Source organism: Lolium rigidum, chromosome 1, assembly GCF_022539505.1.
Source record: "Lolium rigidum isolate FL_2022 chromosome 1, APGP_CSIRO_Lrig_0.1, whole genome shotgun sequence".
In the NCBI taxonomy this organism is placed as follows: domain Eukaryota; kingdom Viridiplantae; phylum Streptophyta; class Magnoliopsida; order Poales; family Poaceae; genus Lolium; species Lolium rigidum.
The window spans coordinates 251,172,294-251,187,080 of NC_061508.1; the positions used below are offsets into that span (position 1 = coordinate 251,172,294).

At 42.6% G+C, this 14,787-nt stretch overlaps 1 non-coding gene across 1 annotated transcript; it reads right to left on the reverse strand.

Annotated features, from left to right (window-relative positions):
* Positions 1-3,230: 3,230 nt before the first annotated feature.
* On the reverse strand, positions 3,231-3,356 carry LOC124685510. The gene has a single exon (XR_006997496.1). It is a non-coding gene; the product is annotated as a small nucleolar RNA Z206 (small nucleolar RNA).
* Between the last annotated feature and the right edge of the window lie 11,431 nt (positions 3,357-14,787).

The following is a 14,787-nucleotide window of genomic DNA, read 5'->3' on the forward strand; positions in this document are numbered from 1 at the left end:
TTATTACAAATATCCAGCCCCCGAAAAATGGCTAAAGACCTAAAACGTGAAGCCCATCAGGGTGGCCAGATATTTGGCCAAGTCGGTTATATTTATCCAAGAGTTTAGAGGTGAAACCTCCGAATACAAAGAACCGGGAAAAACTCCAATATAAAAAACGCAAGAAGTATTTCATGAGAAATCCGTTTTCGATGAACTAGAGCTTGTCATGAGAATAAGCACAGACTCTAAAAAAACCTTATGGATAAGATCCAAATAAGAACCAAAAAAGATGGTGCAAAGATTCAGAGGTTTGAGCTCCCTCTAAACGATACGATCGAGTTACTCACTATGGCGCCTCTTCATAGAACAACAATTAACCTATAAACCGGTCTCTTAACTACACCACGAGAACGGTAAGAAAGAAACCCTATCAAGAACAAACATTAACCTTGCGCATTCTACTTGAGCTTGATGATGACGATCTTGTCTGTAACAAGATAGAACACCTTTCTTGATTGTGGTTGCTTGATGAAATCTTTCGGGTTGCTATGGCAAGCTTCAAGCATATTGATATCTTCTAGATGCTCATCTTAATTGAACTTGCACACATGCACACCATCTATTATTTTGTACTTATGATGATGTCTTGAAGGGGCACACTTCATCTTTGTTTTCAAGACATACTTGACGATTGATCTTCTTCATTTGCTTATTGTTGCAACCTTGAATTCAACATATGGTTCAAGCATTGCCTATGAACAACTTCTACACATATGAATCAACGCAAACATTAGTCCATAGGGATTATCATTAATTACCAAAACCACACATGAAGGCTACACGCATTTTCACCTGTTTGGCCTACTCTATCTTTGGCTCACGTACCTTTGAACTGAGAGCCCACAACTAACACCGCCCACTTTGAAACTTTGGCGCGAGCATGGCAACAATCATAGTTGTAGCACCACCACCAACAGCTAACACGGGAGTCAATGCGACTTGACGCGCATTAGTGTATTAGACCAAGTATGTCGTGTTGGTTCAACAACCCAAAAAAAGTTGTAAACTTTAAATCGCTACCCATTTGGCTGCGATGTATAAAACAACACCAAAGTTTCACAATCGGCCCAACTCAAATGAAACAATATCTTATGCTTCCTCCGTATCCGGGTGTGATGTGGGTGATATCACTATGTGCTTCACGGAAAAGAATCATTTTCTATTTCTACAAGTCGAACCAACAATTAGAACCACTTTTCTACCTTGAATCGATGCACCTCTATGTATAGAATCAGCTCAAATGGCTCATTAAAACCCTTTTCCGCAACATGTTGGATGGTCTTAGATGGCTCTCTCCGCTCAATCCCCCTATCCTTTGAGTACCTCCTCCGAGACCTCAAGTTGCACACATTGCCTATGGGTGCGAGGGGATTAGGTGGTTGCGATCCGTAATCATCATATAAATTATGTAGGTGTGCGTGTGCACTTTGCTTTACAATGCTTTTTCTATTACTAATTAACTCATCATTATTAAACATAGAAATAAAACTCTCAATTTATCAAAAAAAAAAAAAACAGTGCCGGCCCATTAAAGAAGAAGGCTTAAGTGGGAGGATGTGACCGCATTTTTCTGAACAACACAAAACACCCTCCAATTCAGACGGCCCAACCCATATTGCCGCGCTGGTGATTCGAAATTCAAAACACCAGGAGGAAGGGAAGACGTTGGTGCGGGCGACTGCACTGCCCCACATGTCATAAAGGGTTCCACAAGACTCTCCTTCTCCTCTTGACCTGAGGTGAGGTGCGGGCAGAGAAGAGAAGCGTGCTCGGATCGAATCTCTCAACGACGGGTGCGGCGGAGAAACAACGACGACAATGAAGTGGCTGCGGTGGTGCCGGCGCCACGGCTGGCAGCTGCCCCTCTATCCGCTCCAGGTCCGCCGCCCGCCCTCTCTTCATCTTTTCTCCATTCCTTCATCCCACCCCCTCTTCGCCACTTTCAATGACACCTGACCTCACTGTTTTTCTCGGATTTAATTGCTGACTGCAGCTCGTGGGTGCGGCGGTGTTCGCCGTCCTCGTCGCAGCCTACTACGTGGTCCTTGGCCCTACCTCGGTAGCACCATCGTCGGCACTACCCTCCTCGTGCTCTTCTCCTTCTCGGCACGTTCACCACCAGCGACCTCTCCAGTACCCAAAGGGAGACTTTCGCGTTGCGCTGACGACTGGTTGACGATAGGACGCCGCCACCGCGGCTCCCTACATGCGCTGCACCGCCGTGGACCCCTCCGACCAGACACACGCCAAGAAAATGAAGAGGCAATTTCTGGAACATCTTTCACAAGTCTTTATGCAGAAAATCATAACTTGTAACTTTGTCACTTCGATCAAATTGCGGAAACTCATTTTTCTTGTTAACTAATGCCCTTCTTTATTCTAAAATTCCTTGAGCCTATCAAGTGGTTTCAGGTTCATGTTTCATTTAGTAAATACACACATTCACTTAAATCAACAATGAAGTTTGCAAGACAATGATATCCACTACTTGTTGAAACATAATACATCATTATGTATGATAATCAACAATTTTGATAGACATTCCGTTTTACCAGTACACGGAGGTCTATTCATAAGGTGTAATTTACATGTGTCAATAGATCAAATACTAGGCTGCCTGAGTTTTGGATGCTAGCAATGTTTATTTTATCACACTGAAGTCAAGTTGCTGAAATATTGGATCCCATCAAGATGTAAACTCGCATATTAGTTGATTGTAGTCCAAAACATTACACATGTAGTATGTGGGTTGAATTTTAATATTTTCATGTCCAAATTCTAAATTTATTTGTAGTAACGGTTTCTTAACAAAACAGCTTGCGTAAATACCTTTTTTTTTAGATCGAACTGCAAATGAATTTTTCTAGTGGAGAAAACTCATTTCAGCACTGATTTTTCTAGATAGCTTCAATCATAACCACTTGGCTTTAATCTTGTTAGTATGCCTGAACTCACAGGTGAGTGCGAGGCTGCCATCCATCCTCTTGAGCACAAACCTTTCCATCAGCAAATAGCATCCAAACTTGTGCCACTGCCCCAGGCCGTCATGCTTCTCCACCCTCTCTATCCTCTCCTCGTCGCCATTGCCGTTGCGGGGCGCGACCCACCCTCCCCTCTCCAGCTCCCACCTCATCCTCTCCCAGAGCACCATGTCTAGCCCCACGGTGGCCGTTTTCGCCGCCGCCGCGGCCACCGGTCGGAACCAAACCGTCCCGCCGTCCGCCTGGGGCCCGCCCTCTTGCACCACGTTAGTGCCACCCAGCAGCGCCGTCGACCGGCGCACCGTGGCGGCCACCGCGACCTCCGCCGGCTTGCTCCTAGCTGCTGGATAGTCGCTGCTGTATATCTGCTCCCAGCTCTGCTCCATGGTCATCTCGTAGAAGGTGCACCGGCGGGACTGGTCCTTGAGGCTGCGCTCCCCGTCAGCCTTGACGAACATGAACGGGACGTACCATCTGCCGACGACGACGGCAGTCGAGCTGCTCTCCGCGATGCTGAGGCTCTCGAGGTCTGGCATCCGGCGGCGGAGAGCGGAGTCCAGCCCTGGCGCGTCGGTGAGGTCGTACCTCGGGGACACCATGGTGTTCACCTTCCAGCCCTTCTTCCTCAGGTAGTGCGGCGGGATGCCATCCGTTGCGACCGCCACTGCCTTGAAGCCCTTGCCCACGGACGGAAGAAGCTGGACCTCCACCTGCTGGTAGACGTCGCCGCTGTCGAAGGCCCGCGGCTTCACGTCGTTGACGCAGGAGCCGAAGCAGCAGGTGGTCTTGTCCTCCTCCTTGGAACACGCCGACACCTTCCTGCACGCGATGATGGTCAGGTCTCGCTTAATTACGACGCCGGCCGATCGAGAAATTAAGATGACAAAGAATTAGGAAAACCTAACAAGGAAAGGATGCTCACCCCCTGTGTTTGCCGTCGAACTGGACGACGTAGTAGCGGCCGGACGACAGCGGCTGGTCGACGACAGGCACCAACATGGCATAGTTGGGGGCCGGGGGGGCCTTGCTGCTGGCGCCGGGCGGCCGGGCGGACTCGTTGCCGGTGCATTGACCTACTATCTCCGAGACAAAATCAACAAATGTTGCACATGACTCGAGAGCTGGGTTGGGGCTTTTGTTCGGCCGCAGCGCGAGCTGCCGATTCTGCGGGAAGGGGAGACCGCGCATCTCCCTGTCGATGCACATGCCGCAGCAGGTTGTTCTGGCTGTCTCCCCCGTCTCATCCACCAGGACCAGGAACCCTGAGCCTGGGCCTTCTGGCGGTGGCTCCGTCGCGGCCTTGGGGTTGGCCAGGTACCGAGACAGCTCCCTCGTCACGTACATTTTCCTGGTTTGCTGCTACTCTGGTTGCCGGGATGTGGATATCAACAAGTACAAAAGTGTTATATATAGGTATAGCCACGGCTTGGACTGGTTGGTGGTTGCCCAATGCCCATGCATGCATAGCGGTTTGCAAAGTATGCGATGAGCTGCGCGCAGATGCCAAATTGGCAACTTGATGTGCACATGCCAAAAGGGAAGCCTCTTTTTTTTTGAGGGTAGCCAAAAGGGAAGCCTGGGAGATGCATGTACTGATGACTGGTTGGCTTTGACAGCCGGAAGATGCATGCATGTATGATGTATCCACCGTACCAACTTACAGCAGCACACCATATAAAATGTCGTTTTTGCTATAAAACTGTTGGCCCAAAAAAAACTGTGTCCCGTCTATGGTTTTTGACATCACTGGCTGAATGCTCATGGTTTGCCACGACCTTACGTCATCTTATTTTACAAATAATATTCATCTTTAGCCTCCCGCTTCTTTTTTTCTTACATCAATCTAAGAGAGGTCGCATGACGTTTTATAAATATATAAATGGATAAGTGATTGATGCTTGAGCGGGATAACTCTGTTGATACAATAGGCACTACGGGATATTTGTCCTTTGCCGTGTGCCGAATGAACACGGCAAAGGCTTTGCCGTGGGCTGACACGACAAAGTCTACACGGCAAATTCTTCAACATCTCTCAACCTGCCCGATGTCACTTTCAATACACTGCATGTTGTCACGAAGGAGGAAGCAGTTTTTTTCGAAATAGGGCTGGCCCTGCCTCTGCCATTAAAGTGATGCACACAACTATTTATTAAAGGAAAAAGTCCAAAATAAACCTTGAACTTGTAGGGTTAGCTAAATCAAACCTCAAACTATGAATCCCCCAAATTAGCACTCTGAATTATACGATCCTGGTCTATTTTCAACCCTACACCTGCTTGGTGTGTGAAAACAAATAATTCATGAATTAAGTAATACTTCCTCACACTGAAACAGTAGGCCCACTTGTCATTATTTTCTTTTTGTTCCCAATTTTTCTCTCTGTCCATACAGGTCATTTCCTACCTCTGTTTCCCCCACTAGGAGCCACCCCGTGATTTACCTAGGTCGTCCAGGAGCTCCGCCGCCTGGAGGCCTAGGGTGGAAGGCAGAGGGAAATACCGGTTCGGTATTGATCAAATTCCTAACCGGTGGGTCCGTATTGTCAATAAGAGTAAATTGTTATCCCGGTCTGGTTTGATACTATCCTGGCCCGCCAAACAGGTCTAGGGTTAAATATAGACTGGGATTGAATAGTTCAGAGTGTCAATTTCAGGGATTCACAATCTGAGGTTTGATTTGGCTAACATCTACAAGTTTAAGGTTTATTTTGATTTTTTTCTTTATTAAAACAAAACCAAGTTTTATTTCTCAGTTTTACATCTTACGGGCCAGCCAAAGTGGGACATGAATCAGCCAACGACAAAAGGAATAATACTTCCTCCGTTCTTGTGGCTTAGGCCTACGCATATTTTTAGATTTTTAAAAAAATGACCAACGTAATACAAATTGTACAACATAAAGTTACACTATTAGATTCATGTGGAGATCGCCAGTAGAGATTATGCATGTATTTGAGTTTCGGTCGTCTAAACACGGTGAAGGAGAAGAGCATATATGTCAGATTGTTCTTTTGGTGTGTGCATACAAAAACCATTAGCGACGATGGAAGGCAAGAAATTAAGGGTACGTTTGGTTTTTACCTGTGTGTGCCCTGCCAATAGTTGGCCATCCAATTTTTGGCTCTGAAATCTTCTGCCAACAAATAATCAAAAAATTGGCAACGGATTGTGAAGGTTGTACCAAAGGATCCATTGCCAAATTTTTTGGCTGCCAATGGAACCAATCGAGAGAGAGAGCCTTACACGTTACAAATATTTTGGAAGGGCGGCTTGGCATGAAGGCCATTGGTTGGAACTGCCATGGCATGGGAAAAAGCCTTCACAGTGAGAAGATGTGCTACCTTGCGAGAATGATTTGCTCTACAAAAGCTCAGATTGCCTTCATCTCCGAAATAAAATCCTCTAAGGTAAAATCTTCTGATCTACTTACTAGATTTAACATGGCAGATAGCATTGTAGTCCCCTCCCGAAGGCGCTCGGGAGGGCTTTGGCTGATGTGGACTGATGATATTCAAGTAGCTGTTTATAGTACTACTTTTCATTTGATATTAGCTACAGCTGTTGTTACGTCTAGTAATCAGAAATTTGGCTTAATTTGTATTTATGGTGACCCTTATCATCGGCAAACAAGTCATATCTGGAATGAGGTGGCTGGTTTTGTTTATGATAACTCTAGCCTGCCTATGTTATGTATAGGGGATATGAACGAGCTTTTGTATGATATGGACAAGAATTCCCTTAATATAAATCGCAATCGTATGTATGCTTTCCGTTCTTTCATAAAAAATTGTGGCTTCTTTGATCTTGGCTTTAGTGGACCTGCTTACACGTGGACTAATCAGCGTTTTTCTTCCAAACCGACTTACGAGAGATTGGACAGATGTCTTGTAAATGCTGAATGGTGTGATGTTTTCCCTATTTCAAATGTTTATAACATGCCAATTTTTCATACTATAAGTGACCATGCTGCTATTTTACTCTCTACGGAGGGACCTGTTAGGAGAATAAAAAAGACTTTTAAATTTGAAAACTGGTGGTTGAAAGAAAATGACTTCAATGATTATGCAAAAAAGGTTTGGAATGTTTCAAAAAATAAATCTTTCTCGAATAGAACTAACCATCTTGCAGGTCAATTGAAGATTTGGTGTAAGAAAAAGAAGCCTTTACAGCAAGAGTTAAATAATCTGGAGGAGCAAATCAAGGCAATCCAAATGAAGCCAACCCAACAGCAGGACCATGCAAAAGAAACTTCGCTGAGCATAAGGTATGAACAAACCTTGACAAAATTAACTGACTCCTATATGCAAAGGGCAAAGAAACAATGGGTGAAAGATGGTGACAGAAACACTTCATTTTTCCATCGAGCTATCATTAAACGTAGAAGAAGAAATACTATTGTCTCGATTAAAGATGAGAACAATGTTCTGCAAAATATATGCCGGACAGAATCAGTACTACCTTTGTGAATTATTTTCGATCTATTTTTGCTTCTACTCAAACTAACAATGGCAGGCCCTTCTTGCATACACATTTGCCTATCGATCTAGACGATTATACTTATTCTATTCCCGATGAAAAAGAAATCCTAGATACTCTCAAGGACATGAAGAGAAATGCTTCCCCGGGACCTGATGGTTTTAATGTCGAATTCTATATTGCTACTTGGGACTGGATTGGTCAAGATGTTATACAACTAGTAAGATCCTTCTTTCAAACTGGTATCATGCCTAGTCACATAAATGACACTCACATTGCGCTTATTCCGAAAAAACTTGTACCTCTAATTCCAGCAGATTACAGGCCAATTAGTTTATGCAATGTCATTTACAGAATCATAGCGAAATGCATAGCTAATAGACTTAAGCCTCATTTGCCTGATTATATTCATCCTTCTCAACAAGCCTTCATTGAAGGTAGGCGAATAAGCAATAACATTATCATTGCTCAGGAAATCACTCACTCTTTTGCTCTTAGTTCCTGGAAGAATAAAGCTTTCATGCTAAAAATAGATCTTGCGAAAGCCTTTGATAGAATTGAATGGAATTTCATTGTCGATGCTCTGGCACGTAAAGGGCTGCATGGTCATTTCATAAACCTCATTTATGCTTGTGTATCGTCACCTACTTTTTCTGTTGTAATCAATGGCCAACCTTTCGCAAAATTTAAAGGTGACAGAGGAATACGACAAGGATGCCCTTTATCGCCGTACTTGTTTGTTCTTGCTATAAATGAACTATCAATCTCGCTGCAGGAAGCAATGGCTACTAATCTTTTTGCAGGTATTAAATTGGGACCAAACTGTCCGCCTATCCACTCTCTGCTGTTCGCGAGATGATCTTCCGATATGTGGACGGAGCCACGGAGCGAGAAGCGACAAGAATGAAGCATATCTTACGGGACTTCGCAACGTGATCCGGACAAACGCCAAATTGGACAAAATCAGGAATATTGTTCAGTAAGCATGTTGACAATCATATTTCTCAAGCCATACGAAATATTTTCCCTGTGCCAGTTATAGATTCAAACTTTGTGCATCTTGGTCACCCTCTTATCATTCCAGGAAAGGATAGAAATGCTGCTTATAATTTTGTTCTAGATAAATTTAAATCCAAACTTTCAACTTATAAAGCAGATCAACTTTCTCATGCTGCTAGATTGGAGCTTATCAAATCTGCCTTCTCGTCTATTCCTGTCTACTACATGTCTAATATTCTCTTCACAAAAAAATTTATTGCAAAACTCACAGGCATTATTAGGAACTTCTGGTGGACAGGTACCAGGCAAGAACCAAACTCGAAAAGTTTGTGTCTAAGAGCTTGGAAAGACATATGCACGCCAAAAAAAGAAGGTGGGTTAGGCATTAGGAACTTGCAGGCCATGAATCAAGCTCTTATAGTGATGGCAGCTTGGAGACTAGCAGATCAACCAAACAACTTTCTCCAACTTGTTTTAAAATCAAAATACTTCCCTGATTCTTCTATTTGGCGCCCAAATTCAAATGCTCCAAAATCAGCTTTCTGGGCCTCCATTCTCAAAGTCCTTCCTATCCTCAAAGCGCATTCCTTCTATCAGATCACTATGGGCCAAATATCTATTTGGAGCACTCCTTGGTGTGAAAGTTGGGCTCAGATTTATGACAATCTTATAATCCAGCCAGAAACCTACTCTTATCCCAGTCAAGTTAAGGACTTATGGATACCTGGACAGAAAATTTGGAACTCTCAACTTATTGACACTTTGTTTCAGGAACAGATGGCGGAAGAAATAAAAAACACTCCTATTATTACTACTCAGGATGAAGATTGCCTTTGCTGGAAACTAACCCTTGCAGGTAAATGTAGCACCAAAAGCGCCTACAAAGCATGTCTCGAGCGACTGTTTGAACAGGGGGAGCCGACGCCGAGACAGGTCAGTACTTCTACCAAACAATTACTTCAAACTATTTGGAAGAATAGCAACATTATTCCCAGAATAAAAACCTTTGGTTGGAGAATCATAAGACAAGCCATTTCCTCGGGCGCCAGAGCGGGTAAGTACAGTAAACATATAAGCAAACTATGTTGCAGATGCCATTTGGAAGAAACAGATCAACATCTATTTTTCTTGTGTGCTTTTGCTAGAGCGGCTTGGTTTATGAACCCATGGCACTTAAGAGTTGACCAATTTGCTTCTCCATCTGATTCTATATCTCAGATTCTTACCAGACTTCTCAATATGAATCACCCCAATGGTACTATTGAAAATATTCTTATTTTTATGTGGTGTCTATGGAAATCTAGAAATGATTGTCTTTTTAACAAAAAAGATTCTACTCCTCTCCAGATTTACCAAAGGACAAATGCTATTAAAAAAAACCTGGAGCTTTTGGATGTTGTACAGGTATCAGGGAACAAGATACAAGCTAGGTTGAATACACAGGGAAATCAAACCAGACAGGGCAATACAATCAGGTCGGATTTACAGATACAAGGAAGCAAGATCTTCACGGACGCGGCGTGGAAAAGAAGGAAAGCACAAGATACTCAAGAAAATTGCAAGACCGGAATTGGAGTCTACTGTCAATTTCCCGGACAAGGTCGAGAAGAAACAGTCATGATTCAGGCCTCGACAACATACTCTTCTTCGCCATTGCTTGCGGAAGCTGCTGCGCTTCTGTTTGCAACAAAAGTTGCTGCCCAGGTCCAAGCACAAGGAGCTACATTTCTTACTGACAACCTAACTCTTGCAAGAGCAGCTTCAGCGACAGCACTTACAAGTGATCAGGTACCATGGGAGCTTAGGCAACAAATAGCAGACTATAAAAGAGTTTCAGAAGAACTGCAGTCCAAGATCTTTCACATAAATAGAAATCTAAATGGAGTAGCCCATGATTGTGCACAACAGGCAATTCGACGACCAATGTCTTTGCCTATCTTCACTTGTCTAAATTCAGCTCACAGATGTATAGGCTCTTGTCCCTTTGCTCTTTCTTTCCAAAACTTTGAATTACAGGGATATGTACTTCTTGATGTACTCTGCTTATGAGCTGAATGAAAATATGGCACCCCCGGTGCCTTTCCTTGTTCAAAAAAAGGAAGGGCGGCTTGGAGGCATGAACCAAACAGACCCTAACTGCAGATTCACATTGTAAATATGTTTTCCTTTCCAGATTTCAAAAAAGGAAAAATGCTTCTCATCGGCCGACCGATCACTGCGCATCGATCGGTCGTCCCGTCCCATCCCGCGCGAGCATGCTTTTCCTGCCTGGTCGCTATCTGGTTGTTCCGTCCAATCCCTCCGACGAGAGTTCTTTATTTTCTCTGGACACAACTAGCCAGTGGTAGACCCATGTACGCATGCATGCGGCAGCAGTAGGCCAAAGAGCAGCGAGCCAGGACCTTTGCATGTAACAACAACTAGGACAACTACCATACCTAGTTTTTTTAATCGTGCATGCACCACTTACATTGCTAATTTTCCATGTGCACCCACGTACTTTATAAGTCATTACTTTCTAGAGATTTTTTTTTACATTTGTTCTTCCTATATCCGCCATTTGGCTGCAAGCTAGTTCGCCGTCTGCCATGGGCTGGTGCCTCCGTCTGACTCGATTGGTGCAAGCCATCACCAACGTGGTCCACGACAATGTTGTCAGGCCGCTATGTCGCCGCCCGGGCTGTGGGTTGTCCACCGCCTGTGCTTTAAAGGATCATCGTCTATGCTGGATTTTTTTTTTGATGCGAGAATTTTTTGTAGTGCTGCAAACGCTTTTTTTTTGTTGTCGTTGTGAGCCTAGGAAGATTCAGAAGCAAACAAATGGAACCTATGTCACCTTATCCAGCGCTGATGGGCTCTAGCGAGCTGGATTTTATGTCAAGGACTACGAATCGACGAGATCTGGTCCATCTGGGATGATGTTACATCTATGCTTTCTCATGAATTTTTTTATGTTGCATACTTGTGTTAAAATTGTAACGAACTCGTATAAGGTTTGTTGTAAAAGTAGTTCCCATATGTTGCAATGTTATATGGGCGTTTCCTAGAACTTTTGTTTTCCTCACACGTGTTTTCAAAATGTAACAACATTGTACAATTTTTGTTGTGAAAGCAGACTCGAGATGTTGGGATGTTTTTATGTGAGTTTGCTACAACTTGTGTTTTTCTCGAATTTTTGAAAATGGTACAAACATATGATTTTTTTGTTGTAAATGTTTGTGATTTTTGGTAAAATAGTTGGTGGTTTTTGTTGTAAATAAATGTGCAGAAAAATTTGTTGTTTAACAATTCTTTTATTATTAAAAACACATGATTTTTTTTTGTAAAAACTTATGATTTTTGGTAAAATAGTTGGGTGGTTTTTGTTGTAAATAAATGTGCAGAAAAATTTGTTGTTTAACAATTCTTTTATTATTAAAAACACATGATTTTTTGTTGTAAAAACATATGATTCTTGTTAAAATAGTTGGTGCTTTTTGTTGTAAATAAATGTGCAGAAAAATTTGTTGTTTAACAAATTTTTATTATTATAAACACATGATTTTTTGTTGTAACTGTTTGTGGTTTTATTAAAATCTTTGATGATTTATGTTGCAAATCAATCTCTACCCAAAAATGTTGTTTAACCAAAATTTTCTTTTGTAGTATTACTTTCTTCAAATGATGATTTTTGTTACAAATGGTGAAGCAAGGTCTACTTATTTTCTAATTTTTACCTATGCCTTTGAGTTACGTGTGTGCATATGTGCAGTTTGTATAGCAATGGGATTATCTTAATGCATTGTCTGGCCAGCTAGCTAGCAGCAACTAGAGTCTAGGATTCATGCGAGGCATGCAATAGCTAGCAGCTTCACGCCTTCACATGACTGCATGCGAAGAAGAGGTCAGCAGCATGGCACGTCGTGGGCTCCACTTGTTGGCTAGCAGCGCACGATGTCCACAGGATCGAAGGCCGGCATGGTAGAAAGCAACTCACTTTGCGCGGTACCTCCTGAGCAGCAGTACGACGGAAGAAAACGTGCATGCTTTTCTATCTGCAAGATGCTCATCGGACGGAAGCAGTACGACCGATTTTGGGCCAGATATCAGGCGACCGACGCCTAGCATCCGCAAATATGTTTTCCTTTCCACGCAAACAGTCCTTGCTTCGTGTGTCGTGCCCGCATGTACCTAGCTCACCCACGCACGCGCGATAGATCTGTAATTGCGTTGCAAATCGATCGTAATTGAATCAAAAATTGATCCGTCAAACTAACTTTTTTAGGGCAGATCTGTTGATCAATAAGTACTGTTTAGATACCTGGGCGATTTGGATCGAGATCTTGGATTAAGAAAAGATTGTGCTGTCTAAACTACTTCTATTTGGGCCCAAATAAAGATAGAACAAAATCAGGACTAGGTGTGTGTCAACACCCGGATTTTTAAGTCCAGATGCCTATTATGCCATACATCGCAATCCCAGGAATATTGTTGTTGCGAGACATAATAGTTGAATATCATAGAGTCATCATTTATTACAACACATAATTGTCTTACAAAGGTAGATCACATGATCCAATATTACAATAATAGTTGATCTATTGATCAACGAACATCACAAATAGCGGAAGCGAAGTAGTAGTGGCTATATAATCCACAGGCCAACGCTTGACGTCAGGAGTAGTCTTAGTTATCGTAGACGTCCTGCTGTCCATCTTCCTCGTACTGCTGTTCTCCTTCAAAGTCTGGCCATTTGAATAGCCAGGGACAAAGTCATGAGTACTTTTAAAGTACTCGCAAACTAATACTAGTGTAAGCACTATTAACTTTAGTAATGGGGTGCTAAGTTCTAAATTTATTTGCATAAAGCCAATTTTAGTTCACAAACATTTAGTAAAAGCCTCTTCATTTGCTAACTAACTCAAGTGGGAACATTAGTGTCATTCCCACAACTCTGTTGTGATTCAAGTCAAATTCACCATTCACCTTTCCAGTTCAAAATTCACCAGGCATATGTCACATGTCACATTTTTAAAAATGGTCTGATGACGGAACAGTATGGCCTTTCCAACTGTCCATAACCGTGGACACGGCTATTCGAATAGTTTTACACTCTGCAGAGGTCGCACACTTTTGCCACAACATTTGCAATAATCCGTCAGGGTTAATCGGCCCGATTTATCACACTCCGTGTGCGGACTACCAACCATAACCTTTCACTTACATACTCTAGTATAGGCACCTCTCCCCATGAGCTTGGCCTCCCAGGTGAAGACAAACGGTCAGCTCGGGAACTGCACAGGGCTTGGGCCGGACATTCACCTCATTTCACGTCATATCACATCATTTCTTTTGTTGTAGAGGCAGCTTTCGGCATAACCCCGATGACGCTTGTTCAGAGGGAACCCATACTAAAGCACATAAATTTCTAGTTAAGCCCTTACCCATGTTGGGTATTGTGGGGGTACTTTCCAATTGGAATGGTATCGCATCCGAACCCATCCATCAGTTTTCGTAAAATTCACCTAGTCATTCACCAGTCATATTCACCTTCAAAATCTTTCAATAGAATGACTCATCATTCCAAGGTTTTTAAAGTCATTTCATTTCACATGTTCCCATCTAGAGTAGTCAATTTTAGTTGTTTAGCACTAGCAACTAGTCATGAGGGGTGCTAACAAGCTTTGATTACTCTAGGCTAAATTTGATGCTCTTGTGTTACTCTAGACCAAGTGAATCATAAATCAAAAAGTAACTTTGATAAATCAACATTAATAAAGCTTGTAAGGTAAAAACTTGGGATAGGACTATTAAGCATAAAGTAAAATGTGGGGATGCCTTGCTCTAGTAGAGCTTTGCATTTTGCAACATTATTAGCTTGCAACAATATAACTTGCATTAGTCTAGCTTGCATTGGTAATAGCTTGCCTTGATCGGGGTAGTGATCAAAGTTCTCTTCTCCTTCCTCTTGGTAGAAGACCTCTTCCTCTTGATAGTCTCCGGTACTAGCATCTATAAACGAATACGAGGATACAATCACCAAACAACACTTAAGTAAACTTAATTAGCCTTAATGGCTCACACCAATGATCTAGCATCACTACTTACATTGCTACCCAAATTATGCTAGGGTTTCCTTATTTAGTAATAGGAAAATAATTTCCTCTCATTGAAAAGTGGATTAGGGTTTCTCTTTAGTTGGGAGGAATAATTTCCTCTAATTGAATCTTCTGAAGATTTAATCCTCTCAAATAACTATGTATGATCACATGTTGACCAAGGCCAACACTTCCCAATTATCATTTGAGAAA